Raw genomic sequence first — 24,023 nt, 5'->3', positions numbered from 1 at the left:
AATTCTACAGCAGCAAAGGGGCCCCTAATGTCTCTGTCAGGGGGGCCTCCAGGTTAATTTTGCCTGGGACTCCATTGTAACTGGAACCGGCCTTGGACATCGATCTTTTTGCATGCCCCTTATTCTCACATCAAGTAAAGTACAGCTCATGGCATCTTCAGTATTAGAATAGTGTATGCATGGGTGTCTTATTTAAGCTAAGATGTATACTTTCTCATGGGAGCAGGGCCGGGCCGAGGCATAGGCTGGAGAGGCTCCAGCCTCAGGGCGCAGTGTAGGAGAGGGCGCACAATTCATTCAGCTGTCATTCCTAATTGTGTATGAAGCAGAAAGAAATAAGAAAAGGGGATACATAGCAGTGACTTCAAGCCAGATAACTAGATATTAAGGTGTTGGGGAGGTTGTGGGCTCTGTGGCCCTCTTAGTCTAACAGCAATCAGTGTGTGACGGCTGGGGTAGGAGGGATGGGGGGCGCACGTTGGTGTTTCAGCCTTGGGTGCTGGAGGACCTTGTCCCTGCTCTGCATGGGAGGCATTGATAGAGTTCCCCTTTAAGTATTTACCCCCGGTACTCAGGATACGACACATCTGCTAGAGCTGTTACCGAGTTAATCTACTGTTACAACCGCCGCTAACACTCGCTTCAAAGGTAAATAAAAACATATCTCTTTTTCCCATGTAAAAACTAGCAGCGGGCTTAGCCCAGACACAGCTGCGCTGTTTAGGATTAATAAGCGACGGATACAATGTGCAAATTAATGCGATATTCCCCATTTATGGCAGTTCAGAGACCTGGGCGAGCCGTGACCCGGCCGTCATAATAATCTCACGCCGATTATACTGCAAAAACACAAATAACAGCGAGACATGGCACTATATGAAACTAATTCACGGGAATTTTCTGACAGCTGTAAAACGCTGGAGCCAAAGTTTTAAAAAATAGGTAATGAAGCTGTAAAAGAGGTGTTGGGAAGCAAAGTGATGATGGAAAGCAGCAGATCAGCATTATGTCAGCATGGCACAGAAATTATAATATCTCATCTGCAGTTCATAACGAGGGGTACAGCAGCACAGCAGGACCAAAGCTGCCTGCGAGCAATGGGGTGGCCATCTTGCCATGCCGTTCAGGAGTGCTTTTATAGTTATTTTTTAGGTACCATTTTTTTTTTACTTTTTTAAACCAAATTCCATGTGTATAGAATGACTGCCATTTGCTGTTTTTTTTACCAGCATTCCCAAAACACTCTGATGATGTCAGAGTTGATATACACTCAGCACAGACAATGGCATAAGCGGTCGTTGAGAATTATAATGGTGTCCAGAATCAGTGGTTCTCCTATACGGGAACATATAGAATTTGAACTAAAAGATGGCCAAACCCTAAGCAGAATAACACTATTTATAATATAGAGGTCAATGAAGAACCACTAGGTTTAAAACACAGACTATCATAGGAAGAAAATAGACTATGGTGAAAATGTTGACCCTCTGCTACTTATATTGTTCTGCATAGAAGTGAAATAAAATCCTCAATATACTTGCTGTAAAAGAATGGACTTTTCGAGATCAGGGTTGCTGATCGGGACAGGTATTCAGGACAACTTTGTGATTGTACTTGAGTGGCCCAGCCAGAGCCTAAACTTGAACCTGATTGAACATCTCTGGAGAGATCTTAAAATGGCTGTGAACCACTGCTTCCCATCCAACCTGATGGAGCTTGAGAGGTGCTGCAAATAGAAATAGGCAAAACCGACGAGCATCCATCTGAAAATGGCGCCTGTGAATAATGGCGCACAGTGTTGCCGCTAATCCGTTTGCCGCTTATCGCTATTTAACGTTAAAGCCTTATTGTTATTTAGCGTTAAAGCCTTATTGTTATTTAGCGTTAAAGCCTTATTGTTATTTAGCGTTAACACACAGAACCCTCTCTGTACCTATCCCTAACCCCTAAACCCCCTGGTGGTGCCTAACCCTAAGACCCCCCTGGTGGTGCCTAACCCTAACCACCCCCCTGGTGGTGCCTAACCCTAACCACCCCCTGGTGGTGCCTAACCCTAAGACCCTCCCCCAGTGGTGCCTAACCCTAACCACCCCCCTGGTGGTGCCTAACCCTAACCACCCCCCTGGTGGTGCCTAACCCTAAGACCCCCCTGGTGGTGCCTAACCCTAACCTTGACAGTGTTACATTAAATCCATTCATCATTTTGCAGTTAAATAACTTCTGCAGTTTGGCTTATGTAGGGCGCTATTGATAAATAACGTTAGTGTGTGCCACTATTGATAAATAACGTTAGTGTGTGCCACTATTGATAAATAACGTTAGTGTGTGCCGTTTTTCTTCTTTTTTCCCTGTGCGCCATTATTATGCAGTACTAACGATAAATAGCGATAAGCGTATCTTTTTAATGCGGCGCCATTTCTATGCATAGGCACTGTGCGCCATTATTCACTGATCCCGAAAAGCGTACCCCAACAAATCCAAAAATCACAGGGATAAGTGTGAAGCCATCCCACGGCCAATTTTGGGGGAAGCTGATGAACTGATCTGTATGTTTCTGGAAACTAGAGGGTAGCAGGAAACTGGAGTCCCCGGAGGAAACACGCAGAAACCCAGCACATTATTTATTTCATGAATCCTCAAATATGTAATGAAGAAGCTGCTACACTGATAAGAACAGAATTCTCAATGCCCCACTGGCAGCGTCTTCCATATTGTGCTCCACATGTCTCAAGAACATGGGACTTTAGGAGGCACACATACAAAATAAATGCAACTTATGAATTAAAAACATAACACAAAAATTGGAATAAAATTGGCCATAGGCGCTATTTATTGCAGTTTTTAAAATAAAGTTGTTCACATTTTTATTACTTGAATCAATTCAAAATAACTTTAATGAAAATATAATTAACATAAATAATCATCAAACCATAAATCATCAAGCATCAAATCCATAATAAACAACTTCAGATCATTAGCCCGCCCACCACCTTGGGCAACTTTTACCACCAATAAAGGCAATAGCCTTCGACAGTCCGAGAGGTAGCAAAAGAGAGGGTGGGTGGAAGGGGGATCGCAGCTTGCCCTGACAGTGAGGAGAAATCACAGCATCACATAAGCTGTGAGGAGAAATCAATGTTAATTGGCTGCTCCCTTAAGGTGCGTACACACGCCGGACTGGAGGCAACGACGGGTCCGTCGTTACCTCCCGCTGGGTGGGCGTGCCAACGACAGTCCAGCGTGTGTACGCACTGTCGGCGGACTGATAAGGCTGCTTCTGAGCGATCCGCCCGGCGGATCGCTCAGAAGCAGCCGTATCAGTCCGCCGACAGTGCGTACACACGCCGGACTGTCGTTGGCACGCCCACCCAGCGGGAGGTAACGACTGACCCGTCGTTGCCTCCAGTCCGGCGTGTGTATGCACCTTTAGAGGACATAATCACAATTGCTGTATTGTGTCATTGGTTTGCTTAATCTAATAAAACTTTATTGAAACTAAAGTTAATTGGCTGCTGATAACACCACTCCCTCTGACAGCTGCCAATCAGGATCAGAAATTCTGAGCACATCTGCCTGGTAACGGCAACCTCAGTAGTATCCAGAGACAGCCGCTGAAAGAGAAGGAGGGAAAGCAGTACCACAGGCCACACAGTACACATACAATATACAAGACCAAAACCTGTAATAAATATATGCATAGACAGAGCCGGTTCTGGTTACAATGGGGACCCAGGGCAAAAGATACCCCTCAACCAAAAAGTGGCATTTGGGGTTATTTGTTGCAGCCAAATTTTCCTCCTGGGTCCCTGAGCTGGCTGCGGACCCTCCCTCCCAATCACCTCCCAACTTAACTGTACTCCCTGGGGCCCCTGCAAAGTCTTTGGCAGTGTAGAGTCTCACCTGTCCGCCAGCACAGGTGAAACGCTACTCTGCCAAAGACTCTGCAGGGGCCCCAGGGAGTAACAGTTAAGATAAGGGGATACACCTTGGGGGCCCCTACAGGCTCTGGGGCCCTGGGGCAATTGCCCCCTTTGCCTCTATGGTAGGCCCTGTACATAGATGTTGTATGGCCACAAAGTCCCAAGAGGCCCTTGCTCAATAAATATCGCTCAGGCTGTACAGGAACACCAGGGATTGTTATCTCAAGGGCAAACTCCTTGCTTATTCTTTCACATTGGCCTCAGTTTGCAGTAACAATGGGCCTTCTTTGAGAAACATCGCTGTTGGCATAACATCAGCAGCAGGAAATGCAGAGAAATGAAATAAAGTGACTCACGTGGATAAGACACCTTATTGTGAGCACAGCAGGACCAAAGCTGCCTGCGAGCAATGGGGCGGCCATCTTGCCATGCCATTCAGGAGTGCTTTTATAGTTATTTTTAGTTATTTTTTAGGTACCATTTTTTTTTTTACTTTTTTAAACCAAATTCCATGTGTTCTGGTATAGAAGGACTGCTTTTGCTGTTTTTTACCAGCATTCCCAATAAACTCTGATGATGTCAGAGTTGATATTCACTCAGCACAGACAATGGCATAAGCGGTCGTTGAGAATTATAATGGTGTCCAGAATCAGTAGTTCTCTTATACGGGAACATATAGAATTTGAACTAAAATATGGCCAAACCCTAAGCAGAATAATGCTGCATACACACTTGAGATAAAAGTCTTTGGAAAAGGCAAAGCCAAAAATCCATTCCTGCAAAATGCATTTATAGTCTATGAGATCTGCAGATCATCATACACACCTGGTTTAACAGACATTCATCTGCAGATCAGATCCACCAGGATGGATTTTCAGATCTGCAGATGATTGCCAGATATGCAGATGAAGTCTGTTAAACCAGGTGTGTATGAGGATCTGCAGATCTCATAGACTATCATTGCAATTTGCAGGAATGGATCTTTGGCAGGAACAGATCTTTTGCAGATACTAATCTTTTGTGTCTGTACAGCATCTGTGTGTGCAGCATCTTGCAAAGATTTTTTTCTGATGGGGAGTTCAGCTCCATAGAATAGACTGTGTAGAGTATGGCTCTCATACTACATGAAGGGTGGTAAGATTGGTCTGTGATCTTTCATTTTACAAAGACTTTTATCTCAAGTGTGTATGCAGCATTACACTATTTATAATATAGAGGTCAATGAAGAACCACTAGGTTTAAAACACAGACTATCATAGGAAGAAAATAGACTACTATGGTGAAAATGTTGACCCTCTGCTACTTATAGTGTTCTTCATAGAAGTGAAATAAAATCCTCAATATACTTGCTGTAAAAGAATGGACTTTTCGAGATCAGGGTTGCTGATGGGGACAGGTATTCAGGACAACTCTGTGATTGTACTTGAGTGGCCCAGCCAGAGCCTAAACTTGAACCTGATTGAACATCTCTGGAGAGATCTTAAAATGGCTGTGAACCACTGCTTCCCATCCAACCTGATGGAGCTTGAGAGGTGCTGCAAATAGAAATAGGCAAAACCGACAAAGGATAGGTGTGCCAAGCTTGTGGCATCATATTCAAAAATACTTGAGGTTTTAATTGCTGCCAAAGGTGCATCAACAAAGTATTAAGCAAAGGCTGTGGATACTTGTATGTACATGTGATTTTTCAGTGTTTTTTTTTAATTATTTTTAATAAATTTGTCAAAACCTTAAAGAAAATCTGTAATGAAAAAAACTCCCCTGGGGGGTACTCACCTCGGGAAGGGGAAGCCCCCGGATCCTATTGAGGCTTCCCCGTCCTCCTCGGTCCCACGGCGGCGGAGAAAATCCTCCCGGAGCGGCGGCCATGTAAATATTTACCTTTTGGCTCCAGTGCAGGTGCAGTATCCGCTCTTCCCACGGAGATAGGCGGAAATAGCTGAACTCCATCGGGCCACTCTACTGCGCAGGCGCAAGTCTCCTCCGCCTGCGCAGTAGAGCAGACCCCGACGGAGATCGTCTATTTTCGCCTATCTCCGTCAGAAGAGCCGCAACAGCGCCCCCGCTGGAGCCTGGAAAGGTAAATATTGCACAGGCTGTCGGATTTGTCGCCTGTGTGTTCCGGGGGCTGCAGTGACCGTGGGACACAGGAGGATGGGGGAAGTCTCGATAGGATCCGGAGGCTTCCCCCTACTGAGGTGAGTACCCCCCCAGGGGAACTTTTTTCAGTACAGGTTTTCTTTAAGTAGACTTTTTTTCACATTGTCATTATGGGGTGTTGTGTGTAGAATTCTGAGGGAAAAAAATGAATTGAATCCATTTTGGAATAAGGCTGTAACATAAATTTTTTGGGAAAAAGTGATGCGCTGTGGATACTTTCCGAATGCACTGCACATGCAAATTAAAGCATGTATTCATGTCATTGATATGCATAGAAATATCAGAATGCAAAAATATGCATAAGAAATGCAAAAAAAAAAGAAAAGAATTGGATGCAAAAAAAAAAGCATAAAAAATGCAGAATTGCTCATTCAAAAAATGTACCCCAACAAATCCAAAAATCACAGGGATAAGTGTGAAGCCATCCCACGGCCAATTTTGGGGGCAGCTGATGAACTGATCTGTATGTTTCTGGAAACTAGAGGGTAGCAGGAAACTGGAGTCCCCGGAGGAAACACGCAGAAACCCAGCACATTATTTATTTCATGAATCCTCAAATATGTAATGAAGAAGCTGCTACACTGATAAGAACAGAATTCTCAATGCCCCACTGGCAGCGTCTTCCATGTTGTGCTCCACATTTCTCAAGAACATGGGACTTTAGGAGGCACACATACAAAATAAATGCAAATTATGAATTAAAAACATAACACAAAAATTGGAATAAAATTGGCCATAGGCGCTATATATTGCAGTTTTTAAAGTAAAGTTGTTCACATTTTTATTACTTGAATCAATTCAAAATAACTTTAATGAAAATATAATTAACATAAATAATCATAAAACCATAAATCATCAAACATCAAATCCATAATAAACAACTTCAGATCATAACTTAGCCCGCCCACCACCTTGGGCAACTTTTACCACCAATGAAGGCAATAGCCTTCGACAGTCCGAGAGGTACCAAAAGAAAGGGTGGGTGGGAGGGGGGATCGCAGCTTGCCCTGACAGTGAGGAGAAATCACAGCATCACATAAGCTGTGAGGGGAGATCGAAGTTAATTGGCTGCTCCCTATGAGGACATAATCACAATTGCTGTATTGTATAATTGGTTTGCTTAATCTAATAAAACTTTATTGAAACTAAAGTTAATTGGCTGCTGATAACACCACTCCCTCTGACAGCTGCCAATCAGGATCAGAAATTCTGAGCACATCTGCCTGGTAACGGCAGCCTCAGTAGTATCCAGAGACAGCCGCTGAAAGAGAAGGAGGGAAAGCAGTACCACAGGCCACACAGTACACATACAATATACAAGACCAAAACCTGTAATAAATATATGCATAGACAGAGCCGGTTCTGGTTACAATGGGGACCCAGGGCAAAAGACACCCCTCAACCAAAAAGTGGCATTTGGGGTTATTTGTTGCAGCCAAATTTTCCTCCTGGGTCCCTGAGCTGGCTGCGGACCCTCCCCCAATCACCTCCCAACTTAACTGTTACTCCCTGGGGCCCCTGCAAAGTCTTTGGCAGTGTAGAGTCTCACCTGTCCGCCAGCACAGGTGAAACGCTACTCTGCCAAAGACTCTGCAGGGGCCCCAGGGAGTGACAGTTAAGATAAGGGGATACACCTTGGGGGCCCCTACAGGCTCTGGGGCCCTGGGGCAATTGCCCCCTTTGCCTCTATGGTAGGCCCTGTACATAGATGTTGTATGGCCACAAAGTCCCAAGAGGCCCTTGCTCAATAAATATCGCTCAGGCTGTACAGGAACACCAGGGATTTTTATCTCAAGGGCAAACTCCTTGCTTATTCTTTCACATTGGCCTCAGTTTGCAGTAACAATAGGCCTTCTTTGAGAAACATCGCTGTTGGCATAACATCAGCAGCAGGAAATGCAGAGAAATGAAATAAAGTGACTCACGTGGATAAGACACCTTATTGTGAGCACATTTCATTCCAGCAAGGCACCCAGTCAGGCTATGGAGAGCCAGCAGGACTTGTCTCATCATTCAAAGTGAAACATAATGTCTAATGAAAGCACTATACACAACAGTGTTTTCTTTTTACAGAAAAATATTTTTACATGTGCTGACTTAAAGGACACCTGAAGTGAGAGGGATATGGAGGCTGCCATATTTATTTCCTTTTAAAGAACACCAGTTGCTTTGTAGTAGTGCTGAACTTTCAAACACCAGTAGTGTCTGAATCACACACCAGAAACAAGCATACAAAAACACCTGATCTCCTGCATGCTTATTTAGGATCTATGGGTAAATGTATTAGAGCTACTGAATACTACTAAATGTCTTCCTTGGCTGTGTCATCCTGAGTCCTGATCCCTGGTTATTGAAAGTGTTTATAGCCTTTGGCCCTTTTCCCACATTCTCACTGCAAGCAGCGCAGGTGGCCATTGTAACTCATGACACATGGGTTGCAAGTTGCGGTTGCAATTCCATCCATTATAATGAATGGAAACCGCAATGTATGTTTTGAATTTGTCTGCAATTCACTGCCGAATTGCAACAGATGGATGGAAATGTCAGTGTAGTCTATGCACTTTTGTTGTAAGATACCGATATTTTACTGTCTTAACCTAACTCAACTCTCACTCAGAATCCTCCCTCTACTGATGCCTAACCCTAAGACTTCCCTCTACCGATGTCTAACCATAAGACCTCTCTCTACCGATGCCTATTGCCTAACCCTAAGACTTCCCTCTACCAATGCCTAACCCTAAAGGTGCCCATACACTCGTCAGATTGGCAGCAGACAGATAAGAAATGCATCTGATGATCTATCTGATGCGTTTTTAGAACATTTTTTACCAGGATAGAATTCCAATAGATTTCAGTTTGAAATCTGTTGAAATTCGATCTGATGGCATTTTTTTGCCATCAGATTTCCATTAAGGCCAATGCAAACTGATAAGCAATCTCATCAGATCGACCTAAATTTTCCACCCTGCTAGTTCGATGGAAATCCATCGAAATCGATCGAAATCGGCCGTCGATCGGTCGATTGGCCAACCGATTTGCGATCGATCGATCGATCGATCGATCGCGATCGATCGGTCGGCCAGAAAATCGGCTGAGTGTATGGGCTGCTTAAGACTTCCCTCTACCAATGCCTAACCCTAAGACTTCCCTCTACCAATGCCTAACCCTAAGACTTCCCTCTACCAATGCCTAACCCTAAGACTTCCCTCTACCAATGCCTAACCCTAAGACTTCCCTCTACCAATGCCTAACCCTAAGACTTCCCTCTACCAATGCCTAACCCTAAGACTTCCCTCTACCAATGCCTAACCCTAAGACTTCCCTCTACCAATGCCTAACCCTAAGACTTCCCTCTACCAATGTCTAACCCTAAGACTTCCCTCTACCAATGCCTAACTCTTCCCTCTACCAATGCCTAACTCTAAGACTTCCCTCTACTGATGCCTAATCGTAAGACCTCCCTTTACTGATGACTAACCCTAAGACCCCTCTCTACCAATGCCTAACCCTTAACCCCCTCAGGTGGTGCCTAATACTTAACATCCCCAGGCATGCCGATATGCAAATTCTTCTTTGCTGCAAATTGTCGCTTTCATAATGGATTCCTTTTTCCCTACCCACATCCTGCTTCCAAACATTGCTGGATGCTGGGACCCCTAGAAAGATCGTGGCAGCTCTCCTATCGGTGAACGAGCGTGGCTGCGTTGCACAGGATGTCTTGCCCTTGAGCAGTAGCACATAGCCCAGGGCTCGGGCTCAGCGGAAAAAGCTAAGATCGGCTCTGTGCTAATGCGTCTGTGCAGGATAGCCAGGCAACAGGTATTGCTTAAAGAGAAACTCCGACCAAGAATTGAACTTTATCCCAATCTGTAGCTGATACCCCCTTTTACATGAGAAATCTATTCCTTTTTACAAGCAGACTATCAGGGGGCGCTGTATGACTGATATTGTGGTGAAACCCCTCCCACAAGAAACTCTGAGGACCGTAGTTCTCCTGGCAGTTTCCTGTCTGTGAACCTTGTTGCATTGTGGGAAATAGCTGTTTACAGCTGTTTCCAAATGCTAAAAAAGCATGCAGCAGCTACATCACCTGCCAACAGTAAAAATGTCACCATGTAATAAATGTCAGAATGAAAATCATGGATTTAAAAGCTTTACAATGGGCAAACGCTGACTAAATCATTTATACATAATTATTGTAAAAATGAAGCACTTTTTTTTTATTACATTATTTTCACTGGAGTTCCTCTTTAAATTAAAATAAATATGACAGCCTCCATATACCTCTTGCTTCAGCTGTCCTTTAAAGGATACCACAACTGAAATGTGACATAATGAGATAGACATGTGTATGTACAGTGCCTAGCACACAAATAACTCTGCTGTGTTCCTTTTTTTTCTTTCTCTCTCTGAAAGAGTTAAATATCAGGTATGTAAGCGGCTGACTCAGTCCTGACTCAGACAGGAAGTGACTACAGTGTGACCCTCACTGATAAGAAATTCCTCTTTTTATCTCTTTCTTGCTCTCAGAAGCCATTTTCTGCTAGGAAAGTATTTTATAGGTGGAATTTCTTATCAGGGAGGGTCACACTGTAGTCACTTCCTGTCTGAGTCAGGACTGAGTCAGCCACTTACATACCTGATATTTAACTCTTTCAGGCACAGAAAGAAAAAAAGGAACACAGCATAGGTATTTGTGTGCTAGGCACTGTACATACCCATGTCTATCTCAAAATGTCACATGTCAGTTGTGGTATCCTTTAAAGAGTTTTGGACTAGTCAATTTCCTCATGGTGGATTCTCTGGGTTTTCTTTGTTTTCAAAAGCATTTCCTGAACAGTAGTTTAACTGCCAAAATAATCCTGGGACACCGGAGCTGCAGCGAGGGACATAATGGCTGCCAGGGGCTGGAGTAAGTAGATTTCATTTTTTTGTGCTGCTCGGAAAGACCAATATCGCAAAAAAAGTAGCCAGTTAAAATCTGACAGAACCGGCAGGTTTTGGGCCAGTCCATTTCCTCATGGGGGATTCTCAGGGTTTTCTTTGTTTTCAACAGCATTTCCTGAACAGCAGTTCCAAAGTGTAACTGACAAAATAGTGTGCAAGTGAGTAGGGAGGCTGTCTGGTATCTTACTATTTTGGCAGTTAATATTGGTCCTTCCGAGCAGCACAAAAATGAGATCTACTTACCCAGGGCTTCCTCCAGCCCCTGCCAGCTGATCGGTCCCTCGCCGCAGCTCCAGTGTCCCTGTAACCCCTCCGTTTCAGAAGCCGACCTCGCCAGGTGGCCTCTACTGCACGAGCGCTGCTGTCAATCACGTTCATGTGGTCTGGATTGTTCTGCGCAGGCTCAGTAGAGGCCACCTGGCGAAGTCGGCTTCTGAAACGGAGGGGATCCGAGACACTGCAGCTGCGGCGAGGGACAGATCAGCTGCCAGGGGCTGGAGGAAGCCCCGGGCAAGTAGATCTCATTTTTTTGTGCTGCTCGGTGCTTCCTTTAAATATACAGGAAGAACTGTGCACACTCTGAGCATATTTTTTGCCCACAATACTATTCTCAGCATCACCGGCTGCTCCTGTGAAACTAGAAAAGGGGACAGTCTGGAAATTCAGCAAAGTGGCCGCTGGAAGCAGCACCAGATGTGACCTGACTGGCGGGGTCACCGCTCACACACACCGGCAGCCACCACACAAGTCTGCTCATGAGATGAATTAAATATGAAACTGTATGCAAATTCTGATTTCTTTTCAGCGTATTGTTTTAGCTTTGATTTCACTGGAACATATGTATTTCCATATACAGCCTCGGAAAACTGTAAATCTTGTTTGTTCTACGCTCGTGATGATTGTTATTTTAGTATATTTATTTGATGAATTATATTACGTTTCTAACGACATAATCACTTCCATCTCGTTTGACTGCAGTCATGTTGTTCTCATTCTGTTTTCATGACCTTGTCTCTGATATTAGCTGCTAGCCTTGTGCTCAGAATAGATCTCTCCTGATTTATATGTTTAAAGGGGACCTAAACTTTTTACACAGCACACAAGTGAAAAATATTCAGAAATGTACCCTGTGTGTTTTTAGAGAGAAGGTCCTGTCTAATTTCCCCTCATCGTCAAGTAATAACAAGTGTAATTTGATCTCTCAGCTGTATCAGCACAAAAATTCAGCAGTCCTCGGCAGACACAGCTGATATGTGAACACAGGATGTTAACCCTTTGTCCGCTTCCATGAAAGCAGGAAGTAGACATACTGCAGATTTATGGATGTAGATGTAGCTAAGATATTGGGTATCCCTGCCCTGGCATTAGCTAATGTATTTATTTATTTAAGTATTTATATATCACCCACATATTACTCAGCGCTGTACAGAGTATATTGTCTTCTTGACACTAACTGTCCCTCAGAGGGACTCATAATCTAGTCCCTACCATAGTCACATGTCTATGTATGTATCGGGTAGTGCCTGTAATCAGGGGCATAACAATAGACCCTACAAGGGATGCAGCTGCAGGGGGCCCAGAAGCCACATGGGGGCCCTGTCCTGAGAGACTGACAACTAAAGGCAAGGAGAGAACAAAACTTTCTGCTCTCTGCACAATTGTTCTAATGACTGCATCTGCTCAGCCAAGATAAAGAATCATACAAAGTTTGTAGACAAATATTTGTAGACAGTCCCTATTCAGTGTTCAGCAGGCTCTTGTGTACAGCACCCAGCCTTTCTCTACCCCTCCCCATGTGCTCTGTACTGTAGTGATGCTGGGGGAGTCTGCTGAGCAGGTCCTGCTCCATCAGAGTTGGACAGAGTGAGTGTAATAAGCTGAGGCTGGGAGCACACTTGTCTGTCTCTTTTCTGTATGCGATTCACTAAGACAAATAGCATGCTTTATCAGAGTTAACACACCTTATGAGAGTTAACATGCCTTATCAGAGTTAACACACCTTATCAAAGTAGCACAGCGAGCACTACAAACTTATGTCTGCTAATAGGCAATGACAAGAGCTCCACTTGTCCTGCCCTGAGCTCCTGCGGGTCCAATCACTTTAAAGGACATTATCCCTGCACTTTGATTTGCCCAGTAGGCTGCCTGTCACTGACAGGAAACTTGACAGGCAGCCTATTGGGCCAATCAAAGAAAAGGGGCTGTAAGAAGGTGCTCTGAAGCTGAATTATCCCAAATACAAAATTATATCCCAGCAAAAAAACAAAAATTGCCTGTGAAAAATGACATGTATGCTACTGACCAGGTCACCAGGTACAAGCTGACAAGCCATTTTTATCTAGATGTGGATATAGATGTGGCTCAGGCCTTGCACAGGAAGTATTTAGAAGCTGGGTATAAATGCCACAAATGCATATTAGCTGATTTTGATGGGTTGCAGGCCCTCAGGAAGTGAAAGGGTAACCTTTGATCACACGGCTCAGGGAGACTCCGGGTAGATCAATCACTCTGTCTGCTATTATGACACCGTCTTTAGATCTCCATTTGTCTATATATAGTTTAACACAACCTTTACACCCTTTTGTAGTGCAGCAGATATTCCAGTCCAGGGGGCCGAAATGACCTCATTTATGTGCAGCGCTTATCTGATTATAGACCAATAGGAACGCTCAACAGTAAATTCAGGGATTGAATTTCCTGGGTGGTAGGAGGTATATGAGTTTTCCCAACCAACTCCTATTAGTTTACACTATGGAAAATCAAGTGATCTTTAATGGGGGCTCCTGAGTCCTGATCACTTTGGCCAGAGGGGTGCATCTGGACAGACCTAAATCTCCTAATATCTCATACTACAGTAAGAACAGAAGATCAGAAGAAAAGAAGCGCAGAGACACAGTAGAACAAAAGGGCAATAATAAAAAAGAAGAACTAAGAAGCAGGCTGAAGAAGATGATGTCAGAAGAACAAGATAACTTTATGCTGGGAATACACGTTTCGTTTTTGCCTTCGTTTTAGCCTTCGTTTCGATTGTGCCTTTTGTCCTTCTCGTTCCCGAAATAATCGAACGTACGGTTAATATCACCACCCACGGTTTCGTTTTTTTTTTCGATTCTGATGGTTTCGTTTTTCCAATGATCGAAGGCTGCAAAGAAACGAAACGAAAATCCCTTTTTACAGGGACGGACTAGCATAAACGCACATATAATCGATCTGAACAGCCATCAAGCCTACCAATGGCTCGATTAGATGGATAAAGAGAGATAATATCAAACATGTTCGATCACTAGTCGTTCGTTTTTGGGGTCTATTAATCGAAACTATAATGAGATTATGACTATTTTCACATACGTTTTCAACACTCGATTCGTTTACTGAACGAATCGAAGGCTAAAACGAAGGCAAAAACGAAACGTGTATTCCCAGCATTAGAGCACAAAAGTATACAGATTTCACAAGTACAGGTAGTCCCCGACTTACGAACGCTCAACTTACGAATGACTCGCTGTCGCCGATGCGAACGGCATGGATTCTGTGTATCCATGGGAAGTCAAAAAAATTATTTCAAATTGGGCTTGTAGTTTTTGAGAAAATCGATTTTAAAAAATTCAAAGAAAAAATGGCTTTTAAATTTGTATAAACAGGTACAAAGGGCAGAGGTGACACAGAGGGGGACACTGGAGGCACAGGGGGGCACAGAGGAGGTACAAGGGACAGAGATGGCAGAATGTTCCAACTTAAGAACAGATTCAGGTTAAGAACAAACCTACAGTCCCTATCTCATTTGTTAACTGGGGACTACCTGTACACAAAAGACGATGGCATCTAAGGACACAAGGACATAGAAGAAAGGAATGGACAAATCAGAGGAAAATTTTGCAGCAGCACATGAAACAGAGAGGTGCCCCGACCCTGAATTTAGGTCTGACTCGCATATAAGGTGACCCCAATGCCTTAGTGAGTCAAACCTGGATTTCTCGACATATAGCCGAGGTTATATGTTATCTGTCTTTATTTTTTTTATCCTGACAGGTTTTCTTTAAAACATGATTTTCAGCTTCACTATGAGGTACTATTTGGACACCGATGACTAAGCTATCAAGTCGGTGTCGTTAGAACTGTGCATAGAGCTGGAAAATAGCTTTGATGTTTTAAATGAAAGTACCAGTAGATTTTTTTTTTTCTCCTTAATGAAATTAAGCAATATTCCATGACTTCATGAGATGCGCCTTTATCTAATTACTGGAGCATGGTGGACCTGCGCCAGCGTACGAGAGCGGCACATCTATACGTCTCGCAGTGTAACACATGGGCAGCGCCGGAGCGCTTGTTTGTAGGAAAAGCGAGGCTTTGTTTCCCAAACTGTGCTTGAACTGGATCCAGTAACAGTGGATGCTGATTAATTAAATCAGATGCAGGCTACAGCATTAGCCTCCAGCACATTGCATCCTATAAAAAGAAGGCAATTTTTTTTTTCCGTTTCACAATGGATTCAAGTTACCCAAGTTGTTATTTCCTAATTATATTATGAAAGGCATGCAGGAGGCATTGAGGGACCAATTCTGCTAAACTTAAGCAAATAAACAACATTTCTCCAAATAGTGTCAGTGAATGCGACTCGAAGTTCCTTTTTATCTTTTTTTTAACCAAATTCTCTCTTTTTATTAAAAACAATCCTGGAAGTACTAGTCGACTTCACTTCTTGAAAAGTGTCTGCGATGTAAAGGAAGTTACAGATTACCCAGCAAGCTCAGGGTGAACCAGAACTCCTAGGAGTGTGTAAGGGGCTACAAAGGACCAAATAGCCCTATTACTAAAATCTTAAAGGGACACTTAAGTCAAACAAAAAAAATGAGTTTTACTCACATAGGGCTTCCAATAGCCCCCTGCAGCTGTCCGGTGCCCTCGCCGTCTCCCTCCGATCCTCCTGGCCCCGCCAGCAGCCACTTCCTGTTTCGGTGACAGGAGCTGACAGGCTCCTGTCACCCAATGACCAACTGTACCAGGTTTGAGGCTTGTGCTATTAACAGTGCAAGAATGGCAGCAATTCATTATTCCCCTTGAAAAGCAATAGGTGAATTTTGATTGGCTGTTGTAGCCTCCACCCACTTTTCTGAAAAATAATCCCAGTCACTCAGCGACCAACTGTGCAAAGTTTGAGAACCCTGCCATTAACAGTGTAAGCATGGCTGCAGTTTAAATTTTCCCAGTGAAATTTGTATTTGTCTCCGCCCACTTTTTGGTTATGGGGATAAAGAATATCCTATATGTTACTCCAGGTAATGCACTATGTGTGTGCCAAATATCATTCAAATCCATTCAGCCATTGTTGCATGATTGAGTAACAGACATCTAAACATCCAAACTTTTGCATTTATAATATTAGTGAGATACTGTGCTGGGGTTGGAGGGGCAATGTCAAATTTGCACTGGGGCTCATGACCCTATAGCTACGCCATGGCATACCAATGTTTTTTGTTTTTTTTTAAAGGGTAACATACATAATGCATGGGCTTTGCGTTATTGCTTAGGGCTACATTTTAAGGCATTTCAAGCTCACTTAAATATAATGACAATAACACTTGAACCCTCTTTCCACCCTCCTCTTTCACTAGACCAGGCAGGTTTTTATTTTTCCGTTTATTTTGTGATCGTAGATCTTGAAATACTCCTTAATGAAGCCTGCAGAGTCTGGACTCCAAAGCGAGGGCGTTATAGAAGGAAAAAAGCCATAACTGTTTCACTTTTAACAATCACATAAATGGTAAACATGGACTGTTTCATCCGAGTGAAATTTGTTACCATAAAGTTTGTGGCCGGAGGTTACAGAACACGTCAGTCAGGCTGCGCAGGTCCAACCTCCGGGAGAGGCTCATGTTTCTACCTGTCCCTCTCACCTCCTTTCTTATACAAGGGAGGAAGAAAATCATTAGTGTGACATCATTTACCACAAGGTTTTTTTTAGTCCATTAAAGAGGAGCTGTCAGCCATGCTATTTCAGAAAAAACAACACATATACAGTATACATAGATAAATACTTGCTATACTTACATAACATATGTATTGCACTGTCCACATTTTGATTTTAGTGATTGTTCTACAGTAAAAAAAAAAAAGGAGAAAATCCTTCTTAGCATTTCCCATTTTAACTGTGGCTATTTTGAAGCCAATCCTGATGTAATTTCCTCCCTTATTCTCCTCTGCCTGATTGTATATGCATTGCCAGCCCTCCACTACAGAAAGTGCATTGTCTCAGCATGAGAAATATTGGCCAATCAGAGAGGAACAGAGGTGTGGGAGAGGAAAACAGGAGGGAAAGAAGCTTCAGGCAATCAGGCTGCATCAGTTAAAGGGAACCTTAACTTAGGGGGAAAAAAATTTCACTTACTTACTTACTTTCACTTCACAGTATGCTTGCGCCTGCGCATGACGCGCTTGATGGCAGGGAAGGTGAAGAAGAGTACATGTTGCCGGGGGCCGACCCTTAGTCGGGCAAAAACTAAACTAACCTGCGGCGGGGACCGGAGGACACTCGAGGAACAACGAGGGCACGTCCTGGAAGCCCCAGGTAGGTGAAACTTTTTTTTTCCTACTGGGTTAAGGTTCCCTTTAATGGCCCATACTCACGGGCAACATTTCTGGCCTGTCGCTAGCACACGGGAGCGTGTGTGCGACAGGCCGGCGACAGCTCGTCGCCAGGTCCCTCCACGTACACATGGCGGAGGGACCTGGCAACTGATGCGGCGGAAGCTGTTGCTGTTGTTCCTCCCCCCGCCGGAAGCTCAATGTATTCCCTGCTTGTTGCTGTCGCTAGTCCGCATACCCACGCGGACTAGCGACAGTTGCGGCGGCAACTGTCACCAGGCGATTGACCGCGCCAATCGCCTGGCGACATCAGCGACGAGCGACGGTTCGGGGTGCGCGCCCGTGCAACGCCTCATACTCACGGGCGACCTGTCGCCACAACACGCGCCGCGTGTTGCGGCGACAATTGTAGCCCGTGAGTATGGGCCATAACGCTGAGGGGAAAGTAGAGAAGCAAAACAGGACAACCCAGCATGCCCTGCAACTTCCTTTGTTCTTCTATCAACCAGCAGTGCACACGCTTTGATGGCACTCTGACAGTTACAGGTTGAACACTGCAGTGAAATGGAATGATTGATTCGCCATAGTGACACTAACTTTATTGTGGTGGGTTGTGCCATACACTGGAGTGTTCTTTTCTTGAAGCAAACTTCCTTTGTGCGGCAATGTACCAAATAAGAGACGAGTCAGGTAAACTGGGGAATGATCATTTATCAACAAAAAAGGAATAGAGATTTTAACTGTCGGATTGCCTGGTTAGCATCTCTATTACTTGTTTACCAGATAAAAATAAAGAATTGATTTTTGATTTTATGCCCGACAGTTACATATCAAGAGAGTTGTGGAAGCAAAACATGAAAACTCTCAGGAGAATGCTAAAGAAATTAACATTTCGGGGTAACATTATGGAAGAGCTGCAGTCCGACATTAGATAGCAGTACACATGGGAAAGCTGTTGACAAGGCAGTTTCTAGGCTGTAATGCTCCCAGGGCAAGGGTGTAAAAACTGTGCTTCCCCCCGTAGGCTCGAGTACGCTATTTGCAATACGGTATTGTGCAGCCCTAGTATGGGCTAGCTAGTATAGGTAGCCTGGTATACAATAGGTTCTCCCACTATAGGTAGCCAGGTATAGGTGCCCACAGTATAGGCAGCCAGGTATGGGTGCCCTCAGTATAGGTAGGCCTGGACCAGGACCACAGGGCTAAGGGGAAGGCCGTCATGAAGGGGTTTTATGGCCCCCTCTCCTCTTCCTCTCCTTCCTGCATTTTTGAAAAATGTAGGCTCTCAGGGGTTAAGGCTGCGAAGTCCACGAGTCAGCCAGTGGACTGGGGGGGAAGGGGCGGGCACCTTAGAGCCCGGGCCTTATCAGAGCTGAGTACAGGCAGGATGGGGAGGAGTTGCCAGGAGAGCCAGGACAGGAAGTGATAGGGTGGTCTGAAATCCACCAGAGCATCAGGGCAAGGCAGTTTTTTCCCCTCCCTCCTTCCCTCCCATTATGTTTTAAGCTGTGGGGATATTTTGGGATAGCTGGCAATGGGATAAGATAACAGGAGTATAGTTGTTAGGTAATGTCAAGTTATTGCTATTTACAGTATCTGTCATAGCAGCTGCGGGGTCGGGACTTCAGAGGCCAGAACACGGTCAGTTTAACTGTTGGGGACTCCCTTATAGGTGGTGATTTCCCGTTTATCTGGTGGTCGACGTCGGAGAGGACCGTGAAGTTGACAGCGTTCAGTTGTCCCCGAGCCGGCGCCCACGGCTGGGGTCCATACTTTGGCTGTGTCGCTTCATTTGTGTTTTTAGGTTGACCTCTGTAGTCCCTCCCCATGTTTTTCATGTTTACGATGAGTATAATGTTTACATTGTTATTTATATGTTTTGGGTTCATTGTAGGCCTTTGTTATTCAATAAAATGGGCTGCTTTGGCCAATTTAATCCAAGCGAAGCAGTCTGAGTCATTGATGGTTACAGCAAGGGGCTTGTAGCCAAATTTAGATATTTAAGAATTATGCAGGGGTGGGGGACAATTGGGCAAAATACCCACTTGAGGGTAGTGAGATATAGTTGCCCCAGTATGTTCAAAAGAAAAAGAGGAATGTGCACATACCAGGAATCACCTGACTTATGTACTGGCTGTCAAAATGTCTATTGACAAATTAAAGGGGCACAGCAAATGCATATTGCATCTGCTTGCCAGAATATGCAGGGTCTTAAAGGGGAACTGTAACGGCAAAAGTCCCCTGGGAGGTACTCACCTCGGGTGGGGGAAGCCTCGGATCCTAATGAGGCTTCCCACGCCGTCCTGCGTCCCTCGGGGGTCTCGCTGTAGCCCTCCGTACAGCTGTGACATAATATTTACCTTCCCGGCTCCTGCGCAGGCGCTCTGATGGCTGTCGGCTCCGAAGTAGGCGGAAATACCCGATCGCCGTCGGGTCTGTTCTACTGCGCAGGCGCAAGTTTCCGGCGCCTGCGCAGTAGAGCGGACCCGACGGAGATCGGGTATTTCCGTCTATTTCCGTGCCGAAAGCAGCCACAGCGCCCCCGCTGGAGCCTGGAAAGGTAAATATTGAAGCTACAGTCGGCTCTCTCGCCGGCTGTTCGGAGGGCTGCAGCGAGACCCCCGTGGGACAGAGGACGGCGTGGGAAGCCTCATTAGGATCCGGAAGCTTCCCCCACCCGCGGTGAGTACCCTCCAGGGGAGGTTTTTGTTGTTACAGAGTCTCTTTAAGTTAGCTCACGACTATTGCTATACCCTGCAGGAGTTAGCCCACACAAAATTCTTGCATCTCTATTTTGCCTTTTCTTTTTTTTTGTATTTCAGGTTGAAGATTCCTCTCACCTTCAGGGGAGGACTGGGACCTTTTGGACTGGGGGAACACAACCTACAGGCCTGGTCATGGAAGCCCCAGCCCAAAGACCTTTGCACACAAGAAAGATACGCATCCATGGTAGTTTAAAGCGACAATGTATTTTGCATTTACATTAACAAAAAGTGTGGATCCATCCTGCCTCTTGTCAGCATTTAAGGCTGGGGGTGTAATGGTGTGGGGGACATCTTCTTGGCGCACCTTGGGCCTTTATCTGCACAAAGTTTGTATGTTGTCCCTTTGTCTGCGTGGGTTTCCTCTGGGCACTTGGTTTCCTCTCATACTCCCCCTGCCCCCCCCCCCTAAAAAAAACACCAAAATACAGATAAGTTAAGTGGCTTACCCCTAAATTGGCTCTAGACTACAATGGACACATGACTATGGTAGGATTAGAGTGTGAGCTCCTATGAGGACAGTCAGTGACATGACTATGTACTCTGTAAAGTGCTGCAGAAGATGTCAGTGCTATATAAATATATAATAATATGGTAGGACATTAGACTATGACTATGGTAGGATTTGATTGTGAGCTCCTATGAGGACAGTCAGTGACATGACTATGTACTCTGTAAAGTGCTGAAGAAGATGTCAGTGCTATATAAATATATAATAATATGGTAGGACATTAGACTATGATTATGGTAGGATTTGATTGTGAGCTCCTATGATAGAGTGACCAGACGTCCCGGATTGCCCGGGACACGTCCCGGATTCGGGGTCCGCTGTCCCAGGCTTAATGAGGTCCCGGGAAACGTCCCGCTTTCAGCAGCGGGACGTCCCGGCCTCGGGACTCTGGCCACTCTCTCCTCAATGAACTGGCAGCGGCGTCTATAGACGCCGTGCCAGTTCATTGCCCGCAGCCCCGCTCCAGCCTCCTCTTCCGGTGTCTGTTTCCGACACCAGCAGGCGAGCAGGGCTACGGCAAGATGGCTGCCGGAGCCCTGTACTGGAGACCTATTTGTGTCACTAGTACAGGGCTTCGGGCGCCATCTTGCCGTAGCCCTGTCAGCGCGGGAGACCAGAGCAGGAGGAACAAGACGGTCCCGGGACGGAGCAGCGCGCCAGAGGCCGGACACTTCTGCCAGGTGAGTAAATGCTTTCTTTTCCAGGTGAAATGTTTGCCCGCATTGTTTCTTTTCTGGTGAAATGTTTGCCCGCATTGTTTCTTTTCCAGGTGAAATGTTTGCCCGCATTGTTTCTTTTCCAGGTGAAATGTTTGCCCGCATTGTTTCTTTTCCAGGTGAAATGTTTGCCCGCATTGTTTCTTTTCTGGTGAAATGTTTGCCCGCATTGTTTCTTTTCCAGGTGAAATGTTTGTCCGCATTGTTTCTTTTCTGGTGAAATGTTTGCCCGCATTGTTTCTTTTCTAGTGAAATGTTATTGTTTGCCCGCATTGTTTCTTTTCTGGCGAAATGTTTGCCCGCAGTGCGTTTCTTTTCTGGCGAAATGTTTGCCGCATTGCGTTTCTTTTCTGGTGAAATGTTTGGCCGCAGTGCGTTTCTTTTCTGGTGAAATGTTTGCCCGCAGTGCGTTTCTTTTCTGGCGAAATGTTTGCCCGCAGTGCGTTTCTTTTCTGGCGAAATGTTTGCCCGCAGTGCGTTTCTTTTCTGGCGAAATGTTTGCCCGCATTGCGTTTCTTTTCTGGTGAAATGTTTGGCCGCAGTGCGTTTCTTTTCTGGTGAAATGTTTGCCCGCAGTGCGTTTCTTTTCTGGTGAAATGTTTGGCCGCAGTGCGTTTCTTTTCTGGTGAAATGTTTGCCCGCAGTGCGTTTCTTTTCTGGTGAAATGTTTGCCCGCAGTGCGTTTCTTTTCTGGCGAAATGTTTGCCCGCATTGCGTTTCTTTTCTGGTGAAATATTTGGCCGCAGTGCGTTTCTTTTCTGGTGAAATGTTTGCCCGCAGTGCGTTTCTTTTCTGGTGAAATGTTTGCCCGCAGTGCGTTTATTTTGTACTGACATGTTGCCCGCATTGCGTTTATTTTGTACTGACATGTTTGCCCGCATTGCGTTTATTGTCTGGTGAAATGTTTGCCCGCATTGCGTTTATTTTGTACTAACATGTTGCCCGCATTGCGTTTATTTTGTACTGACATGTTTGCCCGCATTGCGTTTATTTTCTGGTGAAATGTTTGCCTGCATTGTGTTTATTTTCTGGTGAAATGTTTGCCCGCATTGCGTTTATTTTGTACTGACATGTTTGCCCGCATTGCATTTATTTTATACTGACATGTTGCCTATTGCGTTTATTTTCTGGTGTCCGGGGTAACTGTTACTGCATTTATTATTTAATGGTCATAGATGGCTATGTTTGCTGCTTTGTGGTTACGGTATACTATTAGCATCACACAGTTTCTGCACACCCATGATACAAAGTCTCGTTTGTCCACATCATGGCGTAAACACTGCTTTCTTATGCCTCGCTGTTACATCATTACGTTAGCTCCGCCCATACAATGTCATGGCCACGCCCATTTTTCGGCCCCTCCCCCAGTCTTCGCCGCTGCGCGCTCCTCACTCCTTCCCACTTTTCGCCGCGGCGCGCTACACGCGCCCCCCCCCCCCCACGCCCCCCTCCCCGTCCCAGGTTGGACCCACAAAAATATGGTCACTCTACCTATGAGGACAGTCAGTGACATGACTATGTACTCTGTAAAGTGCTGCAGAAGATGTCAGTGCTATATAAATATATAATAATAATATGGTAGGACATTAGACTATGACTATGGTAGGGACTGGATTGTGGGCTCCTCTGAGGACAGTCAGTGACATGGCTATGTACTCTGTAAAATGCTGCAGAAGGTGTCAGTGTTATATAAATACATAATAATATGGTAGGACATTAGACTATGACTATGATAGGATTAGCTTGTCAGATCCTCTGAGGACAGTCAGTGACATGAGTATGTATTCTGTGAAGTGCTGCAGAAGATGTCAGTGCTGTATAAATATATAACAATATTATGGTAGGACATTAGACAACGACTATGGTAGGATTAGATTGTGAGCTCCTCTGGGGACAGTGACATGACTGTGTACTCTGCAAAGTTCTTCGGAAGATGTTGTCACTATATAAATACTAAATAATAATCTCCCTCACAGTATTGCCTGGTGGTCTAATGGCCCCTCAAACCCCATATAACTTTCCCTGGTGATCTTGTGGTCCTCCCTGCCCTTTGAAGTAGTTCCTGGTGGTCTAGTGGTCCTCCCTGCCCCTTTACAGTAGGCCCTGGTTTGGTTGTCTAGTGGTGCCCAACCCCATTTACTGGTCTGGTGGTCCTCCTCTCCTACTCTCCTCTACACAGAGTGGGATGTAGTAAATTTCTGATATATCACTGTGTGGATATAGTTTAGTGTTTTTTTTCTACATTATGCACATTTGTACATAATTGTGCATTACTGCTGTCATTGGTCTGCAGATTTTCATTTAATTTTGCATCATGTGCAGGTATTTTGACGAAAAAAAAAGCAGTCACCTACAGGATTGCAAATCTTCATAAAGAGGAGGTAATTTCGCAAATAGCACCACCCAGGACCACCTCACAATTTTG

General features: G+C 44.9%; 1 long non-coding RNA gene across 1 annotated transcript in view; it reads left to right on the top strand.

The window, feature by feature from the left end:
* Positions 1-20,550, top strand: part of LOC137570394 (uncharacterized) — a 49,792-nt gene extending 29,242 nt beyond the window's left edge. The window contains exons 2-3 of the long non-coding RNA XR_011031017.1: positions 17,434-17,592; positions 20,432-20,550. This is a non-coding gene — a long non-coding RNA (uncharacterized lncRNA). The remainder of the gene's footprint in view (positions 1-17,433; positions 17,593-20,431) is intronic.
* Positions 20,551-24,023: the final 3,473 nt, after the last annotated feature.

The sequence above is a fragment of the Hyperolius riggenbachi genome, chromosome 4, assembly GCF_040937935.1.
Source record: "Hyperolius riggenbachi isolate aHypRig1 chromosome 4, aHypRig1.pri, whole genome shotgun sequence".
Taxonomy (NCBI): domain Eukaryota; kingdom Metazoa; phylum Chordata; class Amphibia; order Anura; family Hyperoliidae; genus Hyperolius; species Hyperolius riggenbachi.
Note: the sequence above shows the minus strand (reverse complement) of the source record. Positions and strands in the feature narration are given on the sequence as shown.